General features: G+C 52.4%; 1 protein-coding gene across 4 annotated transcripts in view; it reads right to left on the bottom strand.

The window, feature by feature from the left end:
• The window catches only part of CTIF (cap binding complex dependent translation initiation factor), a 250086-nt gene that overhangs the window by 5624 nt on the left and 216552 nt on the right, over nt 1-27910 (bottom strand). The window lies entirely within an intron of this gene.

The following is a 27910-nucleotide window of genomic DNA, read 5'->3' as shown; positions in this document are numbered from 1 at the left end:
AGGGCAGCAGACACACTGCACCGGGAAGCCGTGACTTCTCTGATGGGATCAGCCCTGGAAGACTGCTGCGGGCACACAGCCTGGGCGCCCGGGCCAGCTCAGAAGGCTGAGATCAGAGGCCACGGCGAACCAAGGCTGCAGGTGAGTTTGAAGGCAGCAGCAAGTATGCTGGGTGCATTGGCTGCTCACAAGTGGTCAGTGAAAATCCTCAGAGAAATGAAATTAGCTCAAAGACTTCCTGATTGGTGAAAGGAGGCTCAGCCGTGGTCGTGGGTGCTCCTGGGCGCGGGCTCCAAGGGGATTTCGGGAAATCAAAGTGCTGTCTGCAGAACCACAGCCCCACCAGGCCATGGCCAGGCTGCCCAGCACTGGGTCTGGCCACGCCCACCTCCAGGCTTCCCTCTACTTGCCTCGTCTCATTCTCTCCGTGTCTCTCTTGCTTTTTAAATTGAGATATAATTCATTTAACACCAGATTCACCATTTTGAAGTATCAAGCCAGTGACTTTTAGTATATTCATAAGGTTCTGCAGCCATCACCACTAATTCCAGACTATCTTTGTCTCCCCCCAGAGGAACCGGTACCCATCAGCAGTTAGCTCCCTTCCCCCCACCCCCTGGCAACCGCTCATCTCTCTGTCTCCCTGGATTTGCCTGTGCTGAACATTTCATATAAATGGGATCATACAATATGGACTCTTCGGAGAATGGCTTCTATTTAACGCAATGTTTTTGGAGCTGATTGTGTCGTAGCAGGAGTCAGTTCCTCGCTCCTTTTCACAGTTGAATAATATTCCGCTGTGTGTGTACACTACGTTCTGTCCACCCATCATCAGCCTAGACGTGTGCTAGCCTAGCTTTGGGGCTGCTATGGACAGTGCTGCTGTGACCATCCGTGGGCACGTGTTTTCAGTTCTCTCGGGCACCCACCTCGGGTGGAATTGCTGGGTCACGGGACAGCCATGGTTAGCTCTTCGAGGACCAAACTGTTTCCTACAGTGGCTGCACCATTTACATTCCCTCTGGCAATGTCTCAGGGTTGTGGTTTTTCCACATCCTTGCCAACATTTGTTATTTTCTTTGTTTTTTATTTTTAAAATATGTTTTATTTATTTATTTTTTTTAGAGAGAGAGAGGAAGGGGGAGAGAGATAGAAGCACTGATGTGAGAGAGAAACATAGATCGGCTGCCTCCTGCACGTTCCTTACTGGGATCGAGCCCGCAACCCGGGCGTGTGCCCTGACCGGGAGTCAAACAGAAACCTCTCAGTCCATGGGACCATGCCCAATCCACTGAGCCACACCAGCCGGGACTCTGCTTTGTTTTTTAAAATTCATTTTTTCTTGAGCCCCCAGGAGAAACTGCAGGCATAGCCGGAGAAGCCCTACCACCTGTTCTTCCCAAACCCCGTTGACCACTTCTCGTGCTGTTCCTTTTGTGGGCTAATGCTTCTTCTCCCAACCCCTAAACACATCTCAGTTCTACCCTCACCCCCCCCAACACCGCAGTGATCCTCACATCCACCAGATGACCCCACATCCGGACCATCGGCTCCGGGCGACTCTTCTGTCTGCAGGAACCCTCCATGTCGGTCCTCGCTCTTTCCCATCCTTCAAGGCCCCAGCGCTTGGCAGCTTTCCTTGGGGGCTTCCAGATGGCTCCCACCCAGGGTGCCCTCTCCAGCTCCTCCCACCCACTCCGCATTTTACAGGAGAGAAGAGACACTTCCAGTGCGCACCGCCTGCTTCCTCCGGGCAGGGACAGCGCCGCGTGCACCTGCGCTGCCCCGCGACAGCGAGCACGGCTCCTGGCACAGCAGGGACTCCCTGAATGTCGGCTGATATGACCTATGTGTTGTTTTTTGCTTTAAAGGAAGGGCGGAGGGTGAGGAGAACGCAAGAGGAAGGCATTTCTAGGGTGAGCATCCTTGTCCGCTGACCGCGAACTGGAGTCAAGGTTTCTCACCCCAACGGGACGTGTTCACGCAGCAGTGAGACCGCAAAACCCAGGGGGACTGTCTCCGCCGCGGGTCTGAAATCTGAATTCCGCACACCCTCCTGCCTCTTCCCTTGTCGGGCTGCGTCCATCCGCCTGGCCGGGGGGCCCTCCCAGCAGGAGGGCTGGAGATCCAGGACCCTCCCTGCTCCATGCCCAGTGAGCGTGCCGGCCACCCGGCCCGCAGAAGCCCAGCGGACAGGTCAGTGCCGGGTGCGCTGATGAGAGGTGCTCTCAGGGACCAGACCTCCTTCCCTTGTATCAGTCAGAACTGGGCTGCGACCTGGGCTTGCAGCAGGCACACAGAAAATAACTCATTTTGAAACGAATGAGCAGAGGTGGGCCTTGAACTGCTCAAATGATGAGCAGGCGAAGGGCAAGGAACAGTCCAGGGGAGGGGACGGCGTGGGCAAGCAAAGCGGAGGCCTGGTGGCCGGGGGTGTGTGCGCTCTGTCCATGGGCACGTGTCTGACTCCAGGCCTCCGCGTTCTTGCCATCCGGCGATTCCCAGCCCCCACATGTCCTCAGAACGTCTTCCCTCATTTTATCCAGGGCTCTGCCCAATATCACCCCTCAGCCCAGCTGGCGTGTCCTCTACTTGCTGGTCTGGTGTCTAACTCCCTGGGCTAGAAGGCAAGTCCCACGAGGGCAGCACTTTGGCTTTGTCCAGTGCTCTGTCCAGCACGGGAACAGTGCCTGGCGCACAGTAGGTACTTGGAAATGCTTGTTAACAACAGGCTGCGGGAGGCGGGAGAAACCACTCAGCAAGGGGAAGGGCGAACCCCAGAGGCAGCTCCTCTGTGGGCCGCCCTGGTGCTCACGAGGCGCGAAACCCCCACCCCACACGCCCTTCTCACCGGAGCGGACCCCGCGCAGTTATAACCGTGTTCCGTTTCTTCAGGCTCTGCTTTTCCCTAAGGGACAGCTAGTTTTTACATAGACAAGGCCCCAGTGCCATGTGGAGGGCCCACGGGCTCTCCTGCTCATGGAGGCTCTATCTGGGACCTCCTGGAGACGACGCCTCATTGAACGAACTGGACGGCAGGTTCACGAGTAGCGGCCGCTCAGATACTGCACAGCCACGTTCACGACAGGCAAGAGGTGGGAGCAACGCCAGCGTCCGTCCGCGGACGATGGATCAACTGAATGTGGTCTCCACATACAAGGGAAAGTCCCTCGGCCCTGACGGAAGTCGGACACATGCTACAACATGGATGGACTCGGAGGACATGATGCTCCGTGAAACAAGCCGGTCACAGAAGAGCTGATCCTGTTCCATGACACGACGTGCCTGGGACAGTCAAGTTCACAGAGACAGAAGGTAGACTGGCAGTCGCTGAGGGGCTGGCGGGGACGTGATGGGGACCTGCTGTTTTGTGGGTGCAGGGGTTCGGTTGGGAAGGTGAGAAAGTTCTGGAGAAGGGTGGCGGCGGCGGCGGGTGCACAACAATGCGAATGTCCTTCCTGTCACATAGACTTAGAAATGGCTAAAACCATCAATTTTATGCTATGTCTATTTTACCACAATAAACAAGTGGTTTGACAAAGTGGTGGCAGGAGCAGGCACGCTCTGGGTGGGCATGGCTGTCCCTGTCCTCTGCTATCACTCCTCGGAGGAACAGCGGTATGACGGATGGAGAAGGCAGGGCTGCCCACCCCGGGGTTGAAGGGCCTGGGGTGGGAGAAGGAGCAGCAAAGTCTCTGGCACAGACAGGGGTGTGGGCGGGCCGGGGCAGGCCAGCCACCCTCGCCCTCGAACAGCGAAATGTGTTTCTTGGACGAGAATCCAAGGCAATTGTGCGAGCCCACACAGTGTTTGTTCGGAAGCTAATGCATTCCTGTCCTATTGTCTCTGCCGGAGACTTGTTGTGGGCACACCCATCACATCCTCCCTCGGGGAGAGGCCAAGGTGCTGGGAGTCAGGCTGTGGGAGGCCCGAGAGCAACTAGGGAGAAAGGCAGCCTGGTGGTAGCATCCCAGCATCCCTGAGGGAAGGTCCACAGGGCATGGGCATGCTGCCCAAGGCATGCACAGGATGGAGGCAGGCTGGTTGCTTGGGGTGCCACCCCATGGAGAGGGGAAGAGGGTGCTGATGGAAGGACCCATGGGGCTGCCTTAGTGTGCAGGAGGCAAGCAAGCACTGGAGAGGATAGCTTCTCGTCATACCAGTGAGGAGTAGGTGCCAACCTGAGGCAGCTGGCCAGCCCACCCCGGCCTCAGCTCACCAACAGCACAGCTTCAACCTTGTAGAACAAATCCAAGCAGCTTAGTGCAGCCACGGTGGAACTCAGCAGAGACCCTGCCCAAGGGAGCCCCTCCTTTAGGGGTAGTTCAGGGTGGGCTGGGAGCAGCAACAAAGAAGCAAAAGTGAGAGGATTTCAGAGTGCATGTGACTGGCTGGTTTTCTGAAGAACAATCCAGAACTCCGATTATCTATGGAAGGGCCAGGCTGTGGCAGGACGAGCTGAGTATGTGGAAGAAGGTGCAGGGAGAGAAGCGAGAAGGAAGAGCTGAGGATGGGAGGGGGAGGACTGCAGTGTCCCAGGAAGCCACGGTGATGGGCAGAAATGCAGACAGCGGAGAGGGGAGAGGGAGAAGGATTCGGCAGAGATGGCCCTGAGGCACGGGATGCAGCCTGGCACGGTGGCCGGGGAGGGGAGCTGCACACCATCACCTACATCTCAGCAGTGCCCTCAGGCACGAGTCGAGCTCTCCACCCTGCACCTCTGCTGGACCTGGGTCGGCATCTATAGCTAAGTACGGAGGAACCGACGTTCCTGCTACCGACCTTGAGTCTTCGAGATGAGGGTCAATTACGCCTGGGTCTCTTCAGGGAGGCAGGGAAGTAGATAATGTATCCGAAAAGGGCTGTTATCAAAAATGTGCAGCAGGCTTGGAGTCAGGAGACCTGCTGCTCACTAAAAGGAACCCTGGGGATGCCACCGAATCACTCTGCACCTCAGTTTCCTCACTTGAGAATGGGGATAACACCTGCCTGGAATTGTTTTGAGAGGCCATTGAGATAAGTACGTGGAAGAGCTTTGAAAAGTACAAAGCCTGACTCAAATACAAGGTGCGATTATGGTTATTAAATGGCTATCTCCATACACATGTATCTTCCCTGATGATCTTGACACACTTTGTATGCTCCATCCCGTTGACCTTCGTGACACTTGTAGAGACAGGGGAGGCCACAGGCATTATTATCTCTACTTAATGTAGAGAAACTGAGGGTCAGTAGTTAATTGTCTTGAACAAGCCAGAGAGACAGCAAATCTGAGAGGATCTAGGAGGTGCACAGAAGTCCTGGGTCAGCATCCTCTTTCTTGGAGAATGATTTTAATTTCTCCCACATTAACTAATTCTTGTTTTGCTGGTTGGAGCTCCTAATTGTTAATTTTGTTGACTGGTGACAATAATCAGCCTGGGTCTTGACAAAATTGAACTGATTTTTACCTATTTTGTGTCTGCATTGGCCACTATCTATCTATCCATTCACCCATTTATCCACTTACCCATCTATATATATACCCACTTACTCACCGACTGAGTTATTAATACATGTTTTCACCCACCTGTGCAACCATTTAGCACTAAGGCATTCATTTATCGGCCCATCCTTCTATCCACCCACACATTATGTGTCCAACCTCCATCCGCCCATCCATCCTTCCATCCATCCTTCCATCCATCTAGCTATCCATCCGTGTGCCCATTCATCTACTTCATCCACCCATCCTTTCAACAACAACACGTACGTAACACCTATCATGTGCTAAACACCGTGTAAGTACGGGGATAACAAGAATATAAGACTTGCAACTCATAGTCTAGCAGGGGAAATGAAGAGACTGTGCCTGGTGTATGGGTTGGAACCCAGGAGGGACGGTGGTGGAGCACACGCAGGCACAAGGCCTAAGAAGCCGCATGTGGCCTATGGCACAAAAGCTAAAAACGTGAGCTAGCAGAGCGCATTGGTGAGCAACAGTATTTCAAGATGCTAAAACATACGGTGTGTGTGGGGGGGATCATGACGGTAAAGAAAGCAAGGGCCACACCCTAAAAGGCTCTGGATGCCGCACTACTGAGTTTGAATTTTATCCTAAGGGACTAGAGAGCCACTGAAAGATTTTAAACTGGAGAGTAGGAAGATAATATGTGCATTCTCAAAGATCCTTTCTTGCAGAGCGTGGAGAACAGGCGGAGCTTCTGGGTGGTGGTGGGACTGGAGGCTGCTGCAGTGAGCAACGGCCCGAGCCGAGGCAGGCACTGTGCGAGATGTGTTCGGGAGGCAGACATGAGGGTGAGGAAGAGGACAACCTTGAAGATGGAAAGGCCCCAGGTTCAGGGCTTAGTCAACTGGATAAATGGTGGTGCCACCAAGGATGCTTGGAAGGCAGGAGGCATTGGTTTGGGGGAGTGTGAATCAATGCAGGGTTAGGAACGCTGATTCTGTGGTCCTTGGGGACATCGGGGAAGATGACTAGTGGGAGGCTGGCTCTTTGTGATCATCGGGGCGCAGGTGTTAGTCGAGGCCATGGCTGTGAGTGAGATGCTTTGGGAGAAGACAGAACACATGAGAAGAGAAGAGGATACGGGCTCCAAGCCTGGGAAGAGCAACATCTAAAGGGTGGTAGAGGAGGAGGAGCCCCCAGAGGTGGAAGAGGTGACGTTTGGTCTGATCGCTAAGAGGAACAGGAAGAAGTGATGTCAGAGAAGCCAAGAAAGTCCTAAGAAGGACAAGGTCAACGGTGTCACATTCTCAGAGAGGTCAAGTAAGATGAACAATGACCAGGGCTCTCTGGGCTTGGTGATTAGGAGAAGCATGAGTGACCTTTGCCATGATGACTTCCGTGCGGGGGGAAACCTGGGCTGGAGAGTGTGGGGCGGGGGTCAGGAAGGGAGACTGAGAGAGCACACCATTTCTTTCGGGGTTTCTGTTCTTTCTTCTCTGATCCTCCCTCTTTTTTTGGAACTGGCCTATGGAAGAAAGAAGGGTGAGATGCTAGGGCAAAGAGACCGGCAAAGGGTCAAGGGGAAGGTTGTTAACGTGGCAGAGACGGGAGCTTGTTTCAAGGCTGGAGGCAGAGAGGAGCGGGGAGAGCAGGAGAGAGGGGCTGATCAGAGGAGGGGAGGGTCCAGTCTGCAGTGCACAGGAGGGGCTGTGAACACAGTGCAGGGGAAATGCAAAAGCTGCTCCACCCACAGTGGACTGGGACTCGAGTTACGTTCATTACTTACTGTCATCTCTGTGGCTGCCTGCATCTCAGACATCCCAGGGGAGGCAAATCTGCCCCAAATGTCACTTTTCCACTAGCCTAATAAGAATCCCCAGTGCGGTGGCCATGGTCAGATGTCAAGGAAATTCATGGCTCTGACCTGGACTCCAGTCCAAGCTTGTGCCCTGTGGCCTGGCTGCCAGCCCTCCTCACTAAGGCGGGCAGGCGGGCAGGCACCCTAACTGCGGACCAGGCGCCCCGGAGGCAATAATTAGCCTCCTTCCTGCCGAGCTTGCAAGCCGCCCGTACAAAGTGGCCACAGTAAATGTCACATGGGGAATGCTTCAGCCACAGCGGGCCCCAGGGGGTGGAAACGTAATCTGGGGCTCAGAGGAGACACTGAATCCTGGAGATACTGGAGCCAGAGGACGGGGCCAGGGCTCCAGTGGCTCCTCTTCAGGGCCAAGCCCTGGCCAGTGGCCCAGACAGGAGAAAAGTTCTGCTCGTGAAGTCCCCACGGCCATGAGTTCCCAGGACCCTGGGTCGGAGTTTGAAACCCCAGGGACGGTGTCTGTGACCACTGTCAACACCTCCCTGCTTCTTCTTCAGTGCCTTTCCTTCCCTTCTAGAAGCCTGCCGGTCCCCCCTGTGGCTTGTCCTGTGTCCCCTGCCCCAATGTACACGAATCTCTCCTAAAGGGCAACAGAAAATGCCCGAGGCAGCCCTGAGGTTCTGCCTTTCAAGGGGGTGTCCCCTGAGGGCTGCCCGGCTCCTCCGGGTCCTCAGTCAGCACTGGGCTTGCAGTTTCGAGCGCTGCTCCAGCTATGCGTGCTGAGCTGTGTGCACATTTCAAGGTCCGTTTGCCTTTACACCAAGTTATCCGAGTTGGGTAACATTGTAGCGTCCTCCTGCCGTAGCTGTGGGAGTGAGGCCTGCCGGGAAATGACTTCGCCAAGAGCACGGAAGCAATGAAAGCCAGGAGTCAGACCAGCTCTCATCTGCCTCCACAGTCTAATGACATGACCACTGTCCCCCGAGTAAGACCCACATAAATAAGGCTAATGGGGAGAGGACAGAAAAAGGCAGAGTGAACACATACCCTGATTTGGCTGGGATGGTTCTGGTTTTCACCTGTCGTTCCAAAGTAATTAGTAGTAGTGCTCCTTTGCTCTCAAAATCGGTATATGCCATAGTCACTTAGACAAGGGAAGGGCACTGAGGGGTTGGGAGCCCCTCCCCAGGTACCATTAGGCCGGTCGGTAGACCTCCAGCCTATTCCCCTTCCCCTCTGCAGGGTCCCCATTTATAAAGCAGGCTAATGTTCCTGCTTTCTCTGCTGGGTTTAGCAGGTGCAGTGGGAGAAGGGCTCCCAAGGTGACAAAGCAGCCCTGGTCGCAGTGAAAGGTGGTCATCACTGTAGGAGATCGTGACACCTGCTGCAGGCCTGGCCTGGGCCTGCCAGCGTGCACTGTTCCCAGGGAGCGGCACCAGGAACGGGATGGATTGGTACCGGGGCACACTGTCCACTGCTCTCGGCTGGAGCTGCAGGGCCCGGCGGGGAGCAGTTATCTCCTAAGCTTCCCCTCGGGAGCTCGGCCAGCAGTGCCCAGCCTGGAGGCACTGGGTGCCCGGTGGCACCTGGGACCATCACCCCTCCGCACAGTTCCCTCTGGAAACCCCTCTGAAGAAATGACTGCCTTTTGTGTCTGACTCAGCACAAAACAGCTTCCCAAGGCAGGGGAGGGTTTGGGCTGGCTGGGGGCCAGACCTGGGGCTCAGGTGGTGGGCAGCTGGCCCCCAATAGGCAGCTTCTGAACTCACAGGTCACTGGGCTTGGACCCTTGGCTGGCACAAAGAGGGCAGGGCAGGGGAGGGGGCCCCAGGCTTCCGTCTGCTCTTAGATGAGCCTCCCCCGACCCCTGGTCCCTGGCCCCAGTCCCTCGGCCTCCACACCTCTGCCCACCTGAGTCCTGGACTTGACCTTTCTGGCTGTGGGGGGAGGGTGTGATAAGCGTCTTGGTGGAGGGAACTAGCCGCCTGCAAAGGCATTTTCCGCTCGCTAAAGTAAACAATCAAACAGGAAATTAATCTAGAAACCCACATCAACGGAAGGTTCAGGTTGTGATTTTCACAGCCCCAGAGCCAGGAAATTCAAAGTTATAGTTCCCATAGCAACTCGCCTGTAGAATCAGCCGCTGCTGAGCTTGAACGAGGCCTTGGGGGGTCAGGGAGGCCAGCCCCTGCCTCCAGGAAGCACAGCCCAGAGCCAGCCTGCGTGTCTGGGGCAGACTGCTTTTCCGAGTTGCATTGCCAAGCCTGGGGCAGAGCTCGGAGGGGCAAGGTTAGGGTTCTGCTTTCAGTTCTCGCAGCAGCGAGCCTCGGAACCGGGCCTGCGGTGGCCATCTCGGGGGTTTCAGTTTTCCGTGTTCCCACATCCCAGCGATTATTCCCGTGTTCCCACAGCCTGTGGCATGGTGATAGCACTCAGGCCTGCAGGACGCTCGGGTGCGGGGCTGTGCCGCGCACGCTTATTCTCATTCCCGTCCCAGCCCTCCTACTCGCCCTGACCGGCCCCATCTCTATCCCAATCGCCCTTGAACCTAGTGACTGGCCTTTGGCCCACCCCCTGGTTGTTTTTCCTCCAAGAACTCTCAATTGATTGACAGGTCCAAGAGCTTTCACAGCAGACACCACGGCGGCTCCAGCTTTTGGACGCTCTTCTCGACCTGCCTCCTTCTGGATCAAATGTATAACATTATCTCAATGCACACGTCCACCGCCCCGACGGTCAGATAACCAGGTCGACGGCATGGAGCCGGAGCGAGCCCTCCCCCTGCCGTGTGTGGGGTTGTAGGTCTGGGGTCCGGGGTGGGGTTTCGCTTGTGTGTGCCTGGTGAGGAGTCCCCGCCTGGCAGGAAAGGAGATAAGGACAGTGACGCTCAACCCAGAAGGAAGGAGTCTGGAATCCTTCCCAAAGGGTCACCCTGTCTTCCCACCCGAGACGGGAGATGGCCACCAACAGCCAGCTGGTCTTATCAGCATGATTCTGCAGTCTCGGCCCGGGGACTCTGGTGACAACATGAGCTGAGGCAGGAGCAGGCGCTCCGCAGGCACCGGGCCTGGGGCAGAGGCCGCCGCCCGCCCACCCGCCGCCTGTCCGGAGCAGCGCCCTGACCGAGCAGAGCCGTGGAAAGAAGTGGCGCCTGCTGGAAAGCAGACAGAGCGGCTCCTTGATTTCCTCACAGGCCGAGCCGGTGCCAGGGCCCACGGGCCAGCGCCCAGCCGCGCTTGCGAAACAGTCCTTTCCTCCTTTGGGTAAGCTTTCCCGGGCAGCGAGCCGCTGCCCAGCTGCCCCAGTCCCTGGACAGCCCCCCCCCCCCCCCGCCTTCCGAGGTTAAGTACATCGGAGTATGGTGGGCAGCGCAGGGAAGATGGAGCATCTCCTGGGGGAGCAAGGTGCTTCCTTGCATGAAGCCACACAGAAGCTTACTCAGAAAGAAGGGTGGTGGGGAGGTCACTGTGGACAGATGGCAGATTTCTCTGCAGCCTGGGAGGGAACTTGAGGAGGGCAGAGCCACAGAGGGTGAACCACCAGCTTCAGAGGAAGAGTCTCCATGAACAGAGAGCCAAGGGTCCCCCCACCTGCTCGCTCATCAGGGCACGTGGTTATCTGCAGGGCTGTGCCAGCCCACCCTTCCTTGAACCTGGGAAGCAGCTTCTTAGAAGCTTCTTCATGGTGAGCCAAGTTAACCAGGTGTCCCTTCTTCCACTTGCAGTTATAGGGTTTGTGAATGGGGGAGGGCACAGTAACCCTCAAGGGGCGGGGAGGACCTGGAGTGGGGCATACTGAGCATGGGATTCTGAAGAAGCTTTTGCTTAAACCATGTCCCCTTCAGCATGGTCATCTTGGCATGCTGTATTTAAGAATATTAAATGCCTGCATAGCCCGGTGACCAGACAGAGGTGCCAGTCTTCCGGAGTGGAGGGTGGAGTCTGAGGCCACACCACAAAAACTGGGCTGGACGTCTGTGCCCCGGGTGAGGGAGCTCAGCTGGTTCTGTGGTGAGTTTGGGTGGAAAGCAGTAACCAAGGACAACTGGAGAGGCAGCTGGGCTCGGGACAATGAAGCCGAGAGCAATCGGTTGTGCTGAAGACATAATTAGCATTTGTACTTGAGCAGCAGCCACCCAACAGAGGGGCAGACAGGCCTGGGCCAAGAAAAGGGCCTGGGGCTGCTTGGGGACAGGCAGAATGGGTTTGGCGCGTGCTCTGCCAAGTCCAAGGCAGGGATAAGAGTGTTTAATTGGCACCTGGAAGTTTGTTTGGTTTCACAGCCTTATCCTTAGCAGAATACATAGTTTTATAATGCAGTGTCTCTCTTTCTAAATTGAGATGATCCTTTTGAACGCGTGAGCGTGCGAGTCAATGCTCTGCGGTGCCCATGCATTTGGACCACCAGGGCACAGGAGGAGAAAGGGCTTCGCCTGGCACTCAGGCGCTTGCTGGCCCGCATTTCCTCCTGGGGCCCTGCATCCTCTCCCTCCCCTTCACAGACTTCCGATCCAGCCAAATCCATCTGTTCTCAGGCCTATGAATGGGTCTTGTCCTTATCTACCTCCAGGTCTTGTCTTGCTGGGCCTGCCTTCTCCCACCTTGGCGCCATTTGCCGGCTCACTCAAGACTGACTGCAAAACTCTCCTCCTCCGAGAAGCCTTCCCTGACTTCCTGTAACCTCTGTGGCCAGAGGTTCTCTACTCATAGCCCCAGGGCGACTATTTGGTTCTACTAAGGTTTAAGTCTAGTGGAGGGTCTACCTAGATCACTTTTTCCTCACACAGGACCTTGTGCTCACCTGGCCCTCTCAGAAGACCTGCGGATTAGATTAGGAAGAAAGCCTGTGCTGGCCGGGGCACAGCCATTTAGAAGGGCCTCTCTGTCCCCTGGGATGCAGCCTCCCCAGTGACATGCAGGCCTGAAGCATGGCAGGTTCTTACCCCTCCTCCGGGGAGTCTGCAGGGATGAAAATGATTTCATTCATTCATTCATTCATTCATTCATTCATTCATTCATTCAACAAGGAGGCATGGATCCTGTCCTCACAGACCAGTGATGGGAGCCGAGGCTGTGAAGGGGGACTGCCTGGGTTCTGATCCGACTCGGTCACCCACCAATCGCATTGCACAGCTGACTGCTCTGTGTCTGTTTCCTCAGAGACAGCATATGGGGAGATCATTCTTTTGAAAACCTGGCTCTACATTATTCACAACAGCTAAGACCTGGAGAAGCCTAAAGGTCTTTCAATGAATAATTGGATAAAGATGTAGCACATACAGTCGTGCGTATGCGAAACACAGAGTTTATTCTTGCACTATTATTTATTAATTATTGCATTATTTTCCATATGAACAACTGTAAACCTACTTTTGTCCCACCCTGCACATACAATGGAATACTACTCAGCCATAAAAAGGATGGAATACTGCCATTTGCAACAACGTGGATGGATCTTGAGAACATCATGCTAAGTGAAATAAGTCAGATGGGAAAGGATAAGAACCATATGATTTCACTCATGAAAAACAAACAAACTCACAGACAAGACAACAGTATGGTGGTTACTAGAGGGGAAGGGGGCCGGGGGGAGGATGAGGAGGGTAGAGGGGGTCAAACCTATGGCGATGGAAAGAGACTAGACTCTGGGTGGTGAGAATACCATGGGATATACAGATGTTGTATTATAAACGTGTACACCTGAAACTTACATAATGATATTAACCAATGTTACCCCAATCCATTTAATTAAAATTAATAAAATCGATTTAAAAAAGAAAAAACACTGGTTCTAAAGGAAAGAGAGAAATGAGATGTTTCCTGGAGGGGACTGTGGGGTCAAGGGAAGGTTATCCCCATCAGATGGGTTTGGTGGGCTGAGGAGAACCCACAAGAGAGGGAAGCGTGTGATGCGAGAGAGACGCGAGGCCCACGGAGGGAAGCCTAGCGCAGGATGCGGGGATGGGCCAGCAGCGCTGGGATTCGGGGGCGTGCTGAGCAGAGCCGCTGCCCTGGCCGACAGGCTGCCCAAAATAGGCCAGACCAAGGCAGGTCCATCGTGGCTGGGAAGAGGCCCGAGACAGCCTGTGGGCCTGGGAGATAATTAAAGAAAGCCAACGTTATGTAAGTGGACTGAGATAGCAGTCTAGGTTAAGAAGAAAGATACTTAAATCTGGCCTTCGGATTATTTTAAAGTCTTACTCTGTTATTTGTGTTTATATATAAATTACTTTCTTCAAGTTGTGTGCTAGCTTCCCTGCAAAATTATATAGAAAAATCCTCAACAAGGTGATTTTACCTTATATTCCCACTTTTCTCAGTCGAAGATTTTTTGAGAAACTTTCTGGTGGCGTATCCCACACGCAAAAACGTGCACAGTATCCAGCGCGTGGTTTTCACAAAGGGACACACTCGTGCTGCCAGCGCCTGACCTAGACCGAGGACGTGGCTCACGTTCACAGTTCTCTTCTGCACCTTTTCCCCCCTGACCTTCCCTGAGGGTCACCACGATCCTGCTCATCACCACGGCTTAATGCACCCATCTAAAACCCCCACATTTGTATTTAAGTTGGAAACAAACACACTGACCCTGCAGGTGGTCCCGGCGAGGCCCCTTGCTCGCCTGGTGGAGCTTCAGAGCCCAGACATTCTTGGCTGCCCTGCTCGGGTTCCCCTCCACAGGCCATCTCTGACCGGACTGCTGGGAGAGGCAGTCAGTTCTTACGACCGGAGGTATGGAAGGTCAGGTCCGAATCAGAGATGCGCAGTGTGCCCAATATATCAGGACCGGGGAGCTAATCCCTACACCCAGGAATCTGTCCCAAAAGTCTGGTGCTTCCTTATGCATTGCCTTTAGAGGTATGTGTCCTTCACCTTTATTGGAACACGGAACCCTCTGAGGATCTGATGAAAATTCTGGCGCCTCTCCCAGAAAAATGCACATCTACACAGCTCACAGACCTTGGCGTACAATTTCACTGGGCTCCCAGATCCCGAAGACCACCCATGGGCCCCAGATAGAAACCTCTGAAACGGCCTTACACATTCCAAACTAAACCACCAATGGAAACGTCACAGGAGCACAGGACAGTGACTACCTTCATAAGGACAGCAACACAGGCAGAATCTCACGTGTCACCAGGAAGTTCACGGAGCCCTTTGCTGTGGCTGGGTAGTCCTGTGGTTAAGGTGACCAGTACAGATACCATAAAAGTTCTGTACTATGTGCCAGATGCTTGATACATGTGATCACTTATCTTTCTGGCAACTCGGCAGAGGTCAGGTGGTTTACCCGTTTTACTGACAGAAAAACTGAGGCTCGAAGAGGTTAAGTAACTTGCCTCCGGTCCCAGCTAGTATCAACAGTGATATTAAAAAATGACAGAAGTCTGACATCCAAGTCCCTCTTCTTCCTTTTTCCCTTCTCCTGATGGGGCTTTTATTATTATTATTTTTGTGTGCGTGCCCCTAGCAGGAACTGAACCCAGGACTCTCTGGTCTGCAGGCTGACATTCCAACTGCTGAGCCAAACCGGCCAGGCCGTGATGGGGCTTTTAGCTTCCCTCTCGTCTTACTGTACGGATCCTGGGGCCAGGCAGGGAGTTTCTCTGAAACCCCGCAGGGTGGTCAGGAGGGAGCTGACTGACGACACGGGGATGCCTCAGCGCTCTCCTGGGAAATGACTCACTGGAGCCCAGCACCCGGCCTTCAGGGTACACATTTCCATTTCCTGTGTTTCGGCTAGAGCCTCGGTAGGTGTGAGCTGGCAGGGCAGATCTCTGAAAGCAGCTAGACACAGAGAACCACCCTGCTTTCTAGCCTAAGACGAAGAAGCCTCTCCCTGGGTTCATAGGACAGAGCTAGGTCACCTCTGGGCCTCAGTTTTGTCATCTGTAAAATGGGGGTGAAGGTCAGACCCGATCAATACCACTCAGTGAGTGATCCTCCTAGTAGCAGCATCAGCGTCACCTGGGAAACTGCAGGTCCCTCTGTGACAGTGATTCTCAAACTGAATGAGCATCAGCATCGTCTGGATGGTAATTTCCCAGCGGAGGGCCGGAGATCTAGAACAAGGGTCAGTAAACCGCAGCCCCTGGGCCAAATCTGGTCCACAGCCCAGGAGCCGGGAACAGTTTTTACATTTTTAAGTAGCTGGGGGTAAGAAAATCAAAAGAATAATAATCTGTGACACACCAAAATGATATAAAATTCGAATTTCAGTGTCCATAAATCAGGTCTCGCTGGCAAACACGCTCGCTCATTTACATATCGGCTCCGCTTTCCCATGACAAAGGCAGAGCGAGGAGTTTCTACAGAAACCACTCTCAGCTTCGCACTGTTGCTCAGCTCTGTGCGAATCACAGGGATGTGGTTAAACTTGATTTTGCCTCTTGGCCTGCAGAACGAAAATATTTACTATCTGGCCCTTTATAGAAGTCTGCTGACCTCTGGTGAAGAGTGTGAAGGGGAGAGGAGGGGAGAGGTGAGGAGGGGGAGGGGAGGATGAGGAGGGAGGAGGAAGGAAGAGGAGGGGAGGGTAAGAGGGTAAGAGGAGGGTTATGATCCTTTCTGGGGACAAAAAGGGAGCCATCAGAGGCTTTAGGGAGCCGTGGAAATCCTAATCTGGCCGGGTCAGCCATGAAACCCTTCCCACGATTGCTTTGAGGGTGGTCTAGGTGGGCCCTCTGACCATCTCCCTGGATGAAAACCCCAAATTCCACCGCCAGAGCAGGGGCTCTTAACTGGGAAGCTCGCCGAGCAGTCTCTGGGGATGCTCTGCTTCAATGCAGGTGGGTATTTTCGGGGTTGGGGTTGGGGAGGGTTCACTGCAGAGCTCAGTCATTTCCCCGCCCCCCCAAACCCCAGCACCTTTTATCCTATGGGGGAAATGTGAACGTCTCTGGAAGGGTAGCACCCCCCACACACATGTCACCTACCCAGGAAAGGGGGAGCTTAGCTGATGGCACAGGCAGGCCTTGGGAAAGTCCTGGGAGTCTGAGGGGGGAGGCAGGGGGCAGGCAAACTGAGGTGGAGACCGGAAATGGTCATCAGGAACGGGACCTCTTTCGCAGAGGGCTACACCCCGACTCCCCCCACACTCTAGAACCCACTTCTCCCCATCAGCCAGAGGCAGAAAAGGCTTGCGGCCCAGTGGGCCAGGGACAGCCACCCTCACAGCGGGCGCCTCCTCTCCCCCGAGCCTCCTGCCTGTGGCATTACCCAAGCAAGTCTCAACTCTGGCCCTGGGATTCCAGGTATTTTCCCAGCCAGCCCCACCTCATCTAATTGCTTTCCAGTCAGCTAATCCTTGGCCTACGCCCTCGGCCCCAGCCAGGCAAGCCACCTCAGTGTGGCCAGCAGCAGCTTCGGAGACTTCCCATGGCCCGTGTCCAAGCCTGGGGCAGCCTCTCAACTCCCCTTGCCCAAACCACATCCGCCCTGCTCTTCCCCACACCTCAGATCTCCTCTGACTAACATTTCCAAACCAAGCAGAGCCTGGTCCAGTCCAGACCCAAAGCAGCCGCCGAATCCATTCCCCACTGTCCCCCTTTCCCCCCCAGCCTGGCCACATCCCGGCTATCAGAGAAGAACAATTAGCAAAAAGTGGAGTTGTACCTACTGTTCAATTTCCAGAGCTAATTGTTTTAAGCAGGGCTTTGGCCTTAATTAAAGGACAATTAGTTAGTGAATGTGTGTTTGCATTTCCTAAGTCTGGCTTTTAACCCTGGGAAACCAGATTCAGCAAATACTTGTATGTTTCAGTACCTCTGAGTAAGGGACAAGGTCTTAATTACAGAAATGGCAGTCCTGACAACAACAGTGTAATCAAAGGGCAATGAAAGAATGAGCTAATTGTGCCTGCCAGTCCTGAGCCCTGATCTCTGTTTAGCCATTGTGGGGAGAAGCTGGCAGCTGCCTGCCCGCCCCCCCCCAGACCTGGTCTGGATTCTGTTCTTAGCTCTGTCATGCAGTCTGTCCCCCTGCCACCCACTGCCCCCCTTCCAGAGTTTTCTTACCTTTTCTGGCCCTTTCTTTTACTTCTCCCCACCTTTTCTCCATCCTGGCTCAAAATAATTGTCTTTTGCAGACCCCACCAAGGAGCTCCAGCCAGCCAGCCAGCCAACCAACCAACCAACCAACCAACCAACCAAGCCACCCACCCACGCCAGCACATGGGCCATGGAACGGAGCATTTCAGCTCACACCGCCTTCCTTTGCTTCTGGGTGCGCAGAAAGAGAAGCAATACAAAGTTCTTTTGAGAGGGTCCAGATATTTTTGGGACCCGGAACTGTTCCAAAAGCTGAAGGATGCTAGAAGCTAGCCTCCAGACCTCCGCTGTCTAGTACCCGGGGTCTCGAGCACTTGAAATGCACCTGGTCTGAATGGAGAGGGGCCGTAAGTGTTAAATATACACTGGATTTCAAAGACTGAGTACCAAATGCACGCTCGCGCTCTCTCTCTCTCTCTCTCTCTCTCTCTCTCTCTCTCACACACACACACTACCTCATTGATCTTTCTAATATTAACTACATGTTGAAATAATTCTTTGGATATATTAGATAACATAAAAGATATTAGAAGTAATTTCACTGGTCCTTTTTAACAAAATGCAGCTACTGGAAAATGTTCAATGGCGTAGTGGCTCCACAGCTGGGAGTATGCTGAGACTGTTAAGGGCGGAGGTTTCCATTGTCCTCAGTGTTTGTGACTGGGGGTGTCTTCTCCCACCAGCTCCACTCTCCCACCTTCTTCCCAACCCTCACAGCACCCTCTCGTGCCTGGTGCATCCTCCTCCCTCCTTCATGGGAGAGGCAGGAGAGGAAGGCCCAGCTACTCTACTTGCGTCTCCAGGCCCAGCCCAAGGCCAAAGGCCCACCTGGGGCTCACTCAGCAGCCCTTCAGTAAGCCCCTCCGCATGGCTCTCCGTCCACGAAGCTGTGCCAGAATCCCACCTTGAGCCTGATTGTGGCTCATGGGATTCTGACCTCGGACAAATGAATTAGATCTCATATAAAGTCTGGCAGATGGAAGTCAAGAAAAGACCCCTTAATGTGGGGATAGAATACAGGCAGCTCCCCTGGCTGACAGCAGTTTCACACAGGTTCACTGGTACTGTGAGCACAAATTACTTCTTCCGAGTTTGACTGGGAGGGAGTGTCTCTCTTCCCTCTTCCACTCTGAGCTCTCTCTAGGGACCACTACCAGCTAGCCCAACCCTGCTCTTTAAGGATTCTGGATTTATCTCCTCGGAGAAATCTTCCCAGATTAACTCTAGAGGGGCAACTGTTGTCTGCTCTGCTCAATCTAGACGTTCTATTTCACTAACTTATTCAACAAGTATTTACTGAGCACCTCGTATCTGCCAGGCATTGTTCAAGGCACTGGGAACACAGCACACTCCCTGCCTGTAGAGAGTTTCCATGCTAGTTGGGGAGGCAGAAAACAAGCAGATCAACACAGAAAACTCTAAGAAAATGCCAGATACTGGGGTGGGGGTGTGGTCAGGGAGGGCCCTCTGCGGAGCTGGCATCCAGCAGCGGCCTGGAAGGTGCCTGGAGGAAGGGCCCGCTCCCAGAGGGAACGAGGGAAGGCCAAGGGCAAAGGCCCGAGAGCTGTTACTGTGTCCCTTCACATCTTTTCTCACTAAGGAGCTTCGTTCCACGTCTTCTGTCTTTCACATCTTTGTTTTGTGTGTCCTGTTACAGGGAAGGAAGTCAGTTTGTAATGAGCAAATCTGCTAAATTATACTTAATCCTCATCCTGACAAGGAACTGAGGGCCAGAGAGGGTAAGTTGCTTGTCTGTCTGGCTCTGAGGTCTGTGTTCCTACCGCAGCATCCTACCCTTCCCTCTACAAGAAAGGTGGATCCTGGCGGTTTCTTCTAGGGCCTGGCCCAGGCCACCTGTTACGTCCTGATCACTGCTGGCCACAGTGAGAATGGAGCCATCAATAAGGAACTGGGTTCTAGTGAGGTCTAGAGGTGCACAGAAGAAGAGAAAAGGTGGTTCCAAACTGGGCCTGGCCCGATGGACAGGTGCTGCCTAAACGTTATTTATATCTGAAGGCGGAGACAGCAGTGAGCTGGGTATCATCAGCTGCTGAGTTTGGAGGGTGGGTCCTGAGAGCTGGAGCAGGTTCAAGCAGACTGATCAGGGTGGGCCCTGAGAGCTGTGTGTAATTTATGCACCAGCTCCCAGCACAGGGCACTTCAGATTTTTGGCTTCTTCTCCCCAGTTGATGGGAAGAGCAGGGACCCCCACCTGCTCATGCCCAGGCCCCAGCAGCCGGCCCAGCACTCAGCACCCAATTGTTGGGTGGAGGGTACTTGAGTAGGGACATGAAGGCGGGGCAGGGCTGGGATATGGGATGGGCAAACCACCCAGAGGCATAATTAGTGGGGGGTACTGAGGGGTCCAGGCCAGGATTCAGTGGGGGCTATTTGCATCCTCCTTGAGGGTGGGAAACAGACAAACTTTATTTTTTTGACTTCTGGGTTATCTGAAGTTCCTGATGGCCATTTTTCACCCCCACAATATCTGCTTTCTTATCTTCTAAATATATATGTCACTCCCTCTTCTCCCAGCCCATCCTCCCACGGGACCTACACACTCAGAAAGTGCCCCAGCCTGCCTCCCCTTGTGCTCCAAGTTGGCTGAGCAGACTGTGACATCACCCTACTGGGAAAGCGAGGGGGTGTGGGGTTGTGTCCTCCAAAGGACTTAAAAATCTAGGCCATCGATTTTCAACTGGTGTGCTGCAAGAATTTTTAAAACATGCAACACCTGACTATTTACTCAGGGGCACTGGCCTCTTTTCCCTTAGATTGTCAAATAAAAAACAATGACAACAGCCAACACAACAATAGCTGTCCAGTGTGAATGAATCTAAATTATATCTTTTTTTTTTTTTTTTTTGGTCAGATCGGCAAAAAAAATATTTTTGGCGTGCAGTAGTATTTTAATAATTAGTTTATGAGTGCCATGAGATGAAAAGGGTGAAAATCGCTGATCTAGACAGATGCACGTGTCATGTGTTTGTGTATCTGTGTGTAGCCTGTAGCACAACTACAGCAAGAAACAGTGTATCCTCCACATCCCTTTACCAGTTTAGAAAAAATCCGCACCCACCCCTCCCCGCCAAGGCCTCCAGCTCCTCCCTCCCCAGCGCCTTCGGCAGGACTCTGCAGAATGCAGGGCCTCTTGAAGTTCAGACATTAATTACTGAGTTAGAATATTTTTCAAAATTACAAGGCATGGCCCCAGGAGATAAGAGGAAGGAGGAGGAGAGCGTGGGGGAGGCGGGGGAGGCGGAGGGCGAGTCTGCCCAGGGCTGCGGAGGCAAGGCGGGTCTGAAGTCTGGGGCCAGGAGGGGGTGGGTGCTCCCCCACAGCCTCCAGGAAGAGCCCCCACCCCCGCTCTGCAAGACCAGGCGCCCCCTGCAGGCGGCACTGAGCTGAGATCAGGAGAGAAAGTGAACCACGACCCCGCCACGTCCAAAGGGGCATCTGTGGGAGCAGGAAGGGCTGGGAGTTAGGGACGCTGGGCTTTTCTCAGTCCTGAGCATAAAAATGTAGACACCTCTACCTCTTACCTCCCAATCGGAGGCCCTAAACGTAGAATTCCTGCTAGAAAATGGTTACGTTAATGAAAACTATTCTCAGTGAAGGGGGAGAGATCAAATCATTCCCCATCCAGTACCTGGGAAGGGTTGATGGCGCTGAAGACACCCTGGGTGGGAGCGGTAAGGCTTGGCGGTAATCCAATCTAACTTTTAAAAAATGCCAAATATTTGATGTTTAAGAAAAGCTGCTCCCACCTATATGTCCTTTATACAGTGACCTAATTCTCAGAAAGCCACATCCTCCCGTGATCTCTACATTTTAGAGAAAATACCCAGAGCTTGCAGCCACCACCACCTTCCACGAGGGGGTCGGAGATGCCCTCCTGAGGCCCTGCTGAGACCGGTTTGGAAATCTCTTGAGTTTTAAAACTGTTTAAAAACGGTTCTGGCGTGGAGACTGGTTTCCCTGTGGAAACCAGTGTCTGGTGGAAGCTGGTATTTTTATAACTCCAGATCTAGTGTTACCATGGTTGCTAAGGGGAACCCTGGCTTCAAATTTCACATTTCAGTTTGCAGAGTCTGGCTAAGGAAGTGGAACAGTTAAAAGGTGGGGGGTGGGGGAGACCCAGGTTTTATCTGGAGGAGGTCACGGAACAGGCAGCCTCCGATGGGGGCTCCTCAGTGTGTGTGTGTGTGTTTTGTGGGAGGGTGTCTGAGTAGGTCGGGGACATCACACCACAGACTGACTTGGCTGCCAAGTGGAAGGGGGGACAATAGTTTTGGAGGGGCAAACCGTGGGGAGTTATTTCTGCGGAGGTTACAGGAATGGTTGCTTAAGCTGGGGTATTCATAGCAGCAGCTGCTGGACCTGGAGGAACTCTGCCGTTGAAACCAGTGCCCAGGGCTGTGTACCTGCCTTGGGGAGGCTGCAGTCTCAGAGGGACATTCCAGGCCGGGTCTGTGCCTAAGATTAGGGCTGGGATGAACTGTCCACGGAGAAAGGTTCTCCTGAATTTTCAAGCTTCTTTCCAGCCTTTAACGTCTCGCTTAGTCTTTGTGATTGACTGTTACAGGAAGAAGGAATGTAAGGAGTTGAGGGCTGTTCTCCGCTAAGATGCCCTTGCCAGGCGGGTCTGGTCTCATCTGCTGTCTGGGCTCCCACATTCCTGCTCCCCACACTCGCCCTGTTTGGAGTCCTTTCCACGGCACCCTGGCTAGGGAGAGCCTCCGATTTGACTTTATCTCCGTCCATTTCTAGTAGGAAACGCGTCTAAGAGACTGTTCAGTTCAATAAAGAAGTAGCATTTTTCTTGGTGTTTGTTGAATGAATACATAAACTCTCCTTTATGCTTTCCATGGTGTTGCTCTCTGGCCTAGAAACTGTCAGAGGTTCTCAGCATCATCTTGCGTCCACCCAAATGCCTCTGCTGGGAGGCAGTGCTGGCCCAGTCCAGCCATCAGACCCCCTCTTTCTCACAGGGACACAGACAGGCCCCACAGGCTCATTCTGACCCCCAAGCCTCCACTCAAAGTTTTCTTCCCACAGGCCTTTCTCCCTGTCCCCCAATACCTATCTGAAGCCCACTTCCCCTTAAGCTCCATCTCCCCTTTCCCTTTTCCCCAAGCAGCTGCCCATACCCCTAAATCCCTCTATCCTCCATATTATATGTGCACAACCCATCATACATGTTCATGGGATGTGGGAGCCTTTTGGGAGAGGATCACTATTTATACTGCCCCCTTCCAGTACAACTGGGAAACTCTGCAGGTCAATGAGAAAGCAGCATTGTCTCAGACCAAATCACTGCTTACTGAATGACTGCAGAGTCCTGAGCAAAAGGCTGTGGGGGTTACGTGATAGATGAGACCCAGCCGACCCCCAGGTGCCAGTGAAAGACTGACATGATTTAAAAGCAACCAAGAAGAGGTCAGAAGGCGTTCATACAACCACCTGGCAAAGGACATGTCCAGAGAGCATTGGTAATCTGTGTGGACGCTAGTTCTACAGGCGGTGGTGGAGGAGTGAATCAGGGCAGGGTGGGGACAAGGTGGGGAGTGAGTTTGGCCTGGAAGGTGGACAGAGTCAGGCAGGAGGAGGAGGAAGAGGGGGCTCCAGGTGGGAGGAAAGCAAGAAGCCTTCTGTGGAAACACATGGGGAACCGTGTGGCTGTAGCCATAGACTCATGAGAGGTTCTCCAGGAAAGGGGGTGTCTGATTGGGGGGGCCCTTAAAGGTGCCCAGGTAGAGAATGGACCTGACTTTCGGGGGCAGCCTATGATGGGATGCTTCTCGTGAGCAATGCCTGAAATATGGTTTGCTTTCAACAGCAGCCTGCAACATGCCAGCTCAGGGAGGGGCTGCTGGGTGTCACTTGCTTTATATGACCATCTCACTTCCTTTAAGCCTTAAAACGAGCCTGCAGGGTGAGTATTACGTCCCTGCGACAGGTTAAAACCGAGGTGAAAGAATTAGATCAAAGCCCCACAGCTAGTATGTGGCAGAGCTGGGATTCAAACTCAAGTCTCTCTGGCTCTTCCGGCCGGGCCCTCCCCACAGCTCTCTGCTCCCAAGCGGCTGCTCACTAAAGGCACCTAAGATGCGGTTACGTGTATTTCTCAGTTGGATGCACACTGGAGTCACATGGAGATCTGTTATCTCCCCCAAACCTCATCCCCACAAAATTTGGTTTAATTGGCTAAAGGAGAGGTCTGAGAATTTGTAATTTTGTCAAAGCTTCTTAAGGTGGCACAGGGTTGAGAGTGTGGGCTGCACGGAGGATAATTTCAAGTCTCTGCTCCTGGTGAGGTTCCACAGACGCCCTGGGCGACCTTGGCCTCTTCAGGCCACAGCGGCCCCTGCCCCAGCCCCCGGGGGGCAGCTGACTGCAGCCCTATCTCCTGCCCCGGGAAAGGAGAAGCAGTCCCACTGGAAAGGTACCTCTGAAGAATGTTCTGCTCGACTCTCTTAGCCCTGCAAAGTAGCAGTGGATCTCCACCCACACCCACTTCATCTCAGCCTTTTCCGATGTCAGATTGCCCCCGGAGCCAAAACAACTGAACGCGCACTCCTGCAGAAAGTTAAAACAGTGGCTCTCCCCACTGCTCGGAGCCATTTCGCTGCCCGAGAAGCCTGACTTGCCGCCCTCTGTGCTCTCCGCAGCCTGTGCCTGCAGCCTCCTTTAGCAGCCCAGCCAGTTGCATCCCTGGGGCGGTGCCCCTTGCAGACACCCCTCAGAGAAAGGGCAGGGAGGGGTGGAGAACAAGGGAGCCAACTGGAAGGAGAGATTGGTGGGGCGGGGGGTGCAGAGGGATGAGAGATTCCTGACAGAGGTGCCCCCTCCCTTCCTCTTTTTCTCTATTTCTGACCTCTGGCAATGGGCGCCGAGCTCAGAAGGGAGCAGGAGGATGGGAATTATGGGTAGAGATGGACTGCGGAGATTGGAAGAGAGAGAAAAAACGAGAGGCAGCTACAGAGACAGGTCCACCGCGCATGGGCAGTGTGCTCAAAGGAAACCGGTGGACCGGGTTAGACGTCACTCCAGCGTGCCCTGCCAGAGGAATTTTCAACACAGCTCTTGAAGTAAGGGGCCCAGAGAGAAGCATTTGATGATAATGGGGAGAGTCTAGCCGAATCACCCCGGGGTCACAGGGGTGACGGGGCTGAGAGCACTGCAGGGTCAGGAAGGGTGAGGGAAGAGGACTGTGCTGGGTGAAGCAGACTCAAACCATGGCAGGTGGGCTCCAGCTGAGAAGGGAGATGACGAAACCCTCAGCTTGGGCAAGAAATACTAATTAGAGCCCCCCTGTGTGGGGGATCCCCACGGCCACGGTTCGGCTGAGGATCCTGGCAGGATGCAGGGGCCCTTAGAATGCTATTAAAAAACACCTGGAGGGATGTCTTAGCATTTGTTTGTATCTTCTTTAACTTTTTCATCAACAGTTTGTAGTTTTCAGTGTACAAATCTTTCACTTCTTTATTCCTAAGTATTTTATTCTTTCTGATGCTATGGTAATGGGATCATTTCCCCAGTCTTCTTTTCAGATAGTTTGTTATTAGTGCATAGAAATGTAATTGACTTTGTATGTTGATTTTTGTATCCTGTAACTTTACTAAATTCATTTATTCTAACAGTTTTTTTTCGGTGAAAACTTTAGAGTTGTCTATATATGAGATCCTGTCATCTATAAACAGAGACAATTTTGCTTCTTCTTTTCTGATTTGGATGCATTTATACATTTTTTTCTTGCCTAATTGCTCTGGCTATGACTTCCTGTAATATGTGGTGTAGGAGTGGGGAGAGTGGGTACTCTTGTCTTGCTTCTGATCTCGGATTGAAGGTTAATATTGTCAAAATGTCCATCCTAGCCAAAGTGACCTACACATTCAATGTAATACCTATCAGAATTCCAGTGGTGCCCGGCTGGTATAGCTCAGTGGATTGAGTGTGGTCCCACGGACTTAGAGATCCCGGTTCGATTCCGGATCAGGGCACATGCCCAGGTTTCAGACTCGATCCCCAGTAGGGGCGGAGCAGGAGGCAGCCAGATCAATGTTTCTCTCTCACATCGATATTTCTATCTCTTTCTCCCTTCCTCTCTCTCTAAAAAAATCAATAAAAACATATTTAAAAAATTCCAATGATCATTTTTTTTACAGAAATAGAAAAGCAATTCTAAAATTCATATGAAACCATAAAAGACTCCAAATAGCCAGCCAACCAACCAACCAACCAACCATGAAACAATTTTAGAAAGAACAAATCAGGATGCATCACACTTCCTAATTTCAAAATATATTATAAAGCTATAGTAATTAAAATGGACATATAGACCAATGGGACAGAGTTGAGAGTCCAGAAATAAATCCATGTATATATGGTCAACTGATCTTTGAAAAGGTACCAAAAAAAAAAAAAAAAACCACCCCAAAACAACTATGATGGAGAAAGGAGAGTCTCTTCAACAAACGGTGCTGGGAAGATTGGATATCCATATGCAAAAGAACAAAATCCAACTCTTACGTGACACACAAACATCAACTCCAAAGGGATTAAACACTTCACATAAGACCTGAAACTGTAGCTCCTCGAAGAAAACAGGAGAAAAGCTTTATGACATTGGTCTTGGCAGTGACTTCATGGCTATGACACCCAAAACACAAAAGCAAAACTAGACAAGTGGGACTACATCAAACTCAAACGCTTCTGCCTAGCAAAGGAAATAATCAATAGAGTAGAAACACAACCTACAGAATAGGGAAAAATATTTACAAACTATGTATCTGATAAGGGGCTAATTCTCAAAATAGATAAGAAACACCTACAACCCTATAGCAATAAAAAACCTAATAACCAGATTTAAAAAGTGGGCTAAGGACTTGAATCGACATTTTTCCAAAGGAGACATACAAACAGCCAACAGGTCTATGAAAATATGCTCAATGTCACTAATCATCAGGGAAATACAAATCAAACCATGAGATATCACCTCAAACTTGTGAGGATGTCAGATATATATATGACAACAAGTGTTAGAAAGATGTGGAGAAATTAGAACTCTTACACATTGTTAGTGGGAATGCAAAATGGTACAGCTGCTATGAAAAACAGTAGGGAGGGTTCCTCAAACAATTAAAAATAGAACTACCATAGGCTCCAGCAATCTCGCTTCTGTGTATTTATTCAGAAGAATCGAAATCAAGATCCTGAAGACGTGTTAGCACTCTCATGTTCATTGCAGCGTTATTCAGAGTAGCCAAGATCTGGAAACAAGCTCAGTGACAAATAAATGGATTAAAATGTGCTATATATATATATACAATGGGATACTCTTCAGCCTTTTGAAGAAGGACATTCTGCAATATGCAACAACACGGATGAACATGCAAGACACGGTGCTAAGTGAAATAAGCCAGTCACAGGACAAATACCGTTTGATTCCACTTAAATGAGGTATCTAAAACAGTCAGACTCACAGAAACAAAGAATAAGATGGTGGTTGCCAGAGGTTCGGTGGCAGGGGGAAGTGGGAAATGGCTAACGCCTGGTACAAAATTTCAGTTATGCCAGATGAGTGAGTTCTAGAGATCTGTACAACAGTGTGCCTATAGATAACAACCCTGTTTTATACACTTCATCTGTCAAGAGGCTGGATCATATGTGAAGTGTTCTTATCACAATAAAAATTACAAACATTAAGAAGAGTTCACGAGGCAAATAGGAGTTGTGAGCAGGAGGGCAAGGAGACCCACGCATCTTTGGGTCAATGACACCTTCAATCACTTCGAAACCATCTTGGCAGAAACCACTGGCTCTTAAACAACAGGACTCATTGAAAAGTATTCCTCTCTGTCCCTCGAAGAAGGCTCTCTGATTGGCAAATGCTATTTATGGCAAAAACCATCGATCCCACAGAGATCGATTTGGCCTGTGCTGTGGAGCAGGCGCGGGCTGTGGACTAAACGGTGAGAGGAGCTGCTGCTTTGCTCACCGGGCAGGGAAGCAGGGCAGGTAGGAGCAGGGACTCTGGCGCCCAGACTGGCTTCCACACTGCCTGCTGCCTGCTGCTGTGTGGCCCTGAGCAAGCTGCCTGACCTCTTTGTTCTCTGGAAAATGGGGACGATCATGTTCAGGGTGTTGCCTGAGTTAAGAGAGGAGAGAATGCACGACATGCTATGGACAATGCCATCACTGTGCAGCTACCGGCACGAAACACTACTTACTAGAGGGTACGTGACAGGAAGGAGCTGTAAGGATGGAGTGCCCTGGCTGCCAGGAGGCAGGGAGGGGCATTTGGGCCACAAGAGGACTTGGACTAAGCAGGACTTTGGGGTGCAGCTCCAGGCACATCTTGTTGAAGGGGCTTGGGGCGTGACCTGGATGCTATTTAGTGGACAGCTGGAACGGTGGCCTGGGGTTGGTTCTGGGAGTTGAGAGGACCCCAGGACAGGGCGGGCCCTGCTGATTTGGGGCCAGCCACCTGCATAGCTCCAGGGGGAAAGCCTAAATTTTTCCATCAAGGAGAGAGGCAGCAGCAGTGCCTTTGGCTTCTAGAAACTTCTTTGAGCTGGCTCAACCTGCTTTGGGT

Source organism: Molossus molossus, unplaced genomic scaffold (assembly GCF_014108415.1).
Source record: "Molossus molossus isolate mMolMol1 unplaced genomic scaffold, mMolMol1.p scaffold_m16_p_6, whole genome shotgun sequence".
NCBI classification, from domain to species: domain Eukaryota; kingdom Metazoa; phylum Chordata; class Mammalia; order Chiroptera; family Molossidae; genus Molossus; species Molossus molossus.
Note: the sequence above shows the minus strand (reverse complement) of the source record. Positions and strands in the feature narration are given on the sequence as shown.